The sequence below is a fragment of the Lissotriton vulgaris genome, unplaced genomic scaffold, assembly GCF_964263255.1.
Source record: "Lissotriton vulgaris unplaced genomic scaffold, aLisVul1.2 SCAFFOLD_10912, whole genome shotgun sequence".
NCBI classification, from domain to species: Eukaryota; Metazoa; Chordata; class Amphibia; order Caudata; family Salamandridae; genus Lissotriton; species Lissotriton vulgaris.
Genome location: NW_028253498.1, coordinates 21,027 through 25,755, shown reverse-complemented (window position 1 = coordinate 25,755; position 4,729 = coordinate 21,027). Strand labels below are relative to the sequence as shown.

Here is a 4,729-nt window from a genome sequence, read left to right as displayed (position 1 = left end):
CACAGAGGTATGCCTGAGCAAACTCAGAGAAAAAGGACCATCAGGAAGGGGCCGAGAGGCAGGTGCATACCTGGGCCCCTGGGAACCCCAGCCGGGGGGCCCGAGTGCTGCCTTTCCCTGTCTCAGCATCTCCGGACCTCACGGAGGTCTGTCTGAGCAAACTCAGAGAAAAAGGACAATTGGGTAAGGGCTGAGAGGCAGGTGCGTACTCGGGCCCCTGTGGGACCCGGTGGGGGTGTTCGGATGCTGTCTTCCACCGTCTCAGCATCGCCGGACCTCACGGAGGTCTGCCTGAGCAAAATCAGAGAAAAAGGACCATCGGGAAAGGGCAGAGAGGCAGGTGCATACCCGGGCCTCTGGGGGCCCCAGCTGGTAGGCCTGGGTGCTGCCTTTTCCAGTCTGAGCATCGCCCGACCTCACAGATGTCTGACTGAGTAAAAAAACTCAGTCAAGGCTGATTTGCACATCGCCATGTCTTAAGTGGGGTGGCTTGGTGAGCAAAATTCCAATGTATTAAACCCAGATCTGTGACCCGGGGTGAATGTTTGTCATTGTGCAACATTCCGTCCATCATCTTGTGTGTTTTGATGTTCACCCTATGTGGGAAGGGTATGCCCAGATGTGGGTCCAGTGCTCACTACGCCACTGGAGTCAAGCTATCCTGGCCGAAGATGGCTGATAGCCAGAAACCGGTCCTAGGATGCTTGATTCTAGTCCAGGGAAGACATGGCTTGGCAGTTCAGTCTGGACTGTTCCCATGAGGCACAGGGTCAAGACTGATTTGCATATGGCCATGTCTGAGCTGGGGTTGCTTGGTGAGAATAATTACGATGGATTAAACCCAGATTTGTGACTGGGGGTGAATGTTTTGCCATTGTGCAACATTCCGTCCATCATCTTGTGTGTTTTGCGGGAGGGGTGTACCGGCATACCCTGACCCTAGTAATCCTGAAAAAGGCTTCCCCTTTTTCTGGGATCTCGTGTGCAACGTGAGGCTGAGGGGCGCTAGGTGCAAATGCGCCTAACCTCCTGGAGCCCTGGCTGGGATCCGGGAGCCAAATGGCTGCTCACTGGGACTTCCAGGGAAGCCCGGCCATCTGGCCGTCCTATTGAAAAGCATTGCGTGCAACCAGATGGACGAGAGGAAAGGTGCAACAAGATGGCCGGGACCGACAGAACTCCCAGCTGACCACCCGAGACTTCGCGGTTGGGCTCCCGCCTGCCCACGCAGGGCTCGGGGGCTCTGCTTCCAGGGGACTGCGGCTGGGCCTCAGGCACAGGGAGGACAACCAGAACTCTCGAACCCAGATGCCCGGGGGACGACTGCCCGTGTCCCATGGAGACCGTCTCAGGCACTTAGCCATGCCGTGGGCCAGAGCCCCTAGAACGGAGGCGAGGTGTTGTCCGAGCATAGACCATCTGGTCACTGGCAGAGAACCACTAGCCTGGGAGGGGTGTCCCGGCATACCCTGCCCCTAGTAATGCAGAGGAAGGCTACCCCTCTTTCTGGGAACCCTAGTGATGGAGGGGACACAAGGCGTGGAGGCACCTGACCTCCTGGAGCCCTCGCTGGGATAGGGGAGGCGAATGGCCTCTAATTGGGACTTCCAGTTAAGACCACCCATCAGGTCGTGAGAAGATGGCCAGGACCAAAAGGACTCCCAGCTGCCTGCCCTGAGCCTTTGCGGTAGGGTTCCCGCCTGCCCACGCAGGGCTCAGGGGCTCCACTTCCCAGGGGCTGTGTTGCCCGGGCATAGCCTATCTGGTCCCTGACAGAGAACCGTCAGCCCAGGAGCAGTGTTCCGGCATACCATGCCCCCGTGCACACCTTGAGACTCAGGGGACCCTAGTCTCAAATGTGTCTGACCTCCTGGAGCCCTGGCTGGGATCCGGTAGGTAAATGAGCCCTCATTGGGAATTCCAGGCTCGCCTGGTCATCTAGTCGCTCCATTGGAAAGCATTGTGTGCGACCAGATGGCCGAGGTGATTGGTGCGACCAGATGGCTGGGACCCAGGGAGACAGCACGAGCCCCGGGTCTGTTCCCAGCTTTCGAAGCCTAATGATACCAGGTAGAGCCTCCCCGGGCCATGGTGGACCCCCGTTAACAGCGCCCCAACCCTCAGCTGGCTTCCAGGATGAGGGGCTCCTGCATCCTGGGACCCCGGGTGGCAGCACAAGCCCTGGGCCCAGCTTCCAAACCCTAGCCAGACCCTAGCCAACCCGGCCGACCCCCGTCTCCTGCTCCCAGACCCTCGGCTGGCTTCCAAGACAGGGGGCTCCCACAGCCTGGGATCCTGGGACGCAGCACAAGCCCGGTCCCAGCTTCCGAACCCTAGCCAGGCTGGGAAGATCCTCCCCCGGCCCCAGCCAACCCCCCGGTCCCCGGCACCCAGACCCTCAGCTGGAAGCTCATCAAGGAGGGTTAAGACCAGGCCATGTCCTCACCCCGACCGCCTGCCCAGGGAGCCCATTTTTCTCAACTATTAAGCCACCACGTAGTGGGGGTCTACAAAACTTTGGGGAGGGACAAAAGTTGGAGTTAGCCCGGCCGTGAGCCCGCAGGGCACATCTGGTCACCCAGCCCTCAGGTCCATCTTGTCACCCTGACCGCAGGGCCATCTAGTCACCCGGTCCATTGGGTCATCTGGTCACGCAGCCAGGTGACCAGATGGCACGGGACCGCCCAGCACCAAAGTGGCCTGGGAGGGTGCTGTAAGCAGTCGCCCTTGCAGTCCAGCGATGGTGGCTGGGCACACCAAGGCAGCCACTCGGGAGGCTCCTTCCCCTAGGTGGCTGCTGCTCGCCTCCCTGCTTGTTTTGCCCAGGAGCAGCGGGAAGGGGAGGCCCAGTTGGCCCAGGCCATCTGGTCATCCTGCTGACCCGCAAGGGATGGTGGCCCCCATCCCCGCACCCCGGTGGAGCAGGGATGGGAAATGGAGGGCCCGAGCTGGAGGGCACGTGGTAGAGGTGGCCCCCCACAGGCCCGCATCCCTCCTTCTGGCCCTGTGTTAGAGGGAGCCACCCCTGGGTGTGGTGGAGGAGAGCATCCGCGGGCACCCACGCACAGAGAGACAAAAGCTTGGCTCAGAGGATGACTTTTAATAGATCGCAGCGAGGTAGCTGCTCTGCTACTTGATGAATGAACTATGAATGAATTAGCACTGGGTGCCCCACGAACATGCGGTGCACTAAGGGCGATGGAGGCAGCCCCCTTCCGTCCGCGCTCCGGTCCCCAAGCGAGGGACTCTACGCGCCTTCCCCCCCGAGAGAGGCCAGCTATCCCAGGCCAACCGAGGCTCCCCAGCACTTTGGTATTGTTACGGTTTATAGAGTGGTTCTGACTTAGAGGCGTTCAGTCATAATCCCAAAGATGGTAGCTTCTCGCCATTGGCTCCTCAGACAAGCACATACACCAAATGTCTGAACCTGTGGTTCCTCTCGTACTGAGCAGGATTACTATTGCAACAACACATCATCAGTAGGGTAAAACTAACCTGTCTCATGACGGTCTAAACCCAGCTCACGTTCCCTATAAGTGTGTGAACAATGCAATGCTTGGTGAATTCTGCTTCACAATGATAGGAAGAGCCAACATTGATGGATCAAAAATAGACATTGGTATGAACGCTTGGCTGCCACAAGCCAGTTATCCCTGAGGTAACTTTTCTGGCACCTCCTGATTGAAACCCAAAAAGTAAGAAGGATCGTGAGGCCCCGCTTTCACGGTTAGTAATCATACTGAAAATTGAGATCAAGCAAGATTTTGCCCTTCTGCTCTGTGGGAGGTTTCTGTCCTCGCTGAGCTCGCCTTAGGACACCTGCAATATTGTTTGACAGGTGTACCGCCACAGTCAAACTCCCCACCTGCCACTGTCCCCGGAGCGTGTCGGTCCCGGCGGGCGCAAGGTGTTTGGAGACAAAAGTGAGAGCACCATGGGGCTCGCCCCCACCTCACCGGGTAAGTGAAAAAATGATAAAAGTTGTGGTATTTCACCGGTGGCCTGAGAGCCTCCCACTTATCCCACACCTCTCATGCCTCTTCACCGGGCCAGACTAGAGTCAAGATCAAAGTATTTCTTTCCCCGCTGATTCTGCTAAGCCCGTTCCCTTGGCTGTGGTTTCACTATCTAGTAGTTAGGGACAGTGGGAATCTCGTTCATCCATTCATGCCTGTCACTAATACGATGACGAGGCATTTGGCTATGTCTGTACCACGTCTGGGTGGCTCATTCTGGGTTATTATGCTGCCCATCAGCGTCAAATCAGTTTTGCTTCCAACAGTACAACATTCTTTCACTCTGGAGTACAGCCACACTGAATGCTGTCCTCACTGGAACTAGGATCACGTATAGGCCTGAGATAGTACACCCTGCAGTACAATTCAAACAATTTAAAATTGTCTACGAACAGTCCTGAGAAATTAAAATATGATTAGCAGGACATCAATAATCAATGTGTGATAATTATGTGTATGAAATTATTTGAGACCAATTTATCATTCAAGACATTTCAATAAGTTTGATGTACACAACTATATCTAAATTGTTATAAGCACACATTTATAAAAAAAATGCACATCTACAAATTGCACATCTAACTAGAAAATGCATATCTATAAAATGTAATATTCACATCTATAAAATTCACATCTATACTAAATCCTGTGTCAACTATAAACCTACATGTTAAAACAATATGCTTTAAAAGGGTGACATGTGTGCTGCAATA

At 55.3% G+C, this 4,729-nt stretch overlaps 1 pseudogene; it reads right to left on the bottom strand.

Moving 5' to 3' along the window:
* Positions 1-3,075: 3,075 nt before the first annotated feature.
* Positions 3,076-4,095, bottom strand: LOC147660946 (28S ribosomal RNA; annotated as a pseudogene).
* Between the last annotated feature and the right edge of the window lie 634 nt (positions 4,096-4,729).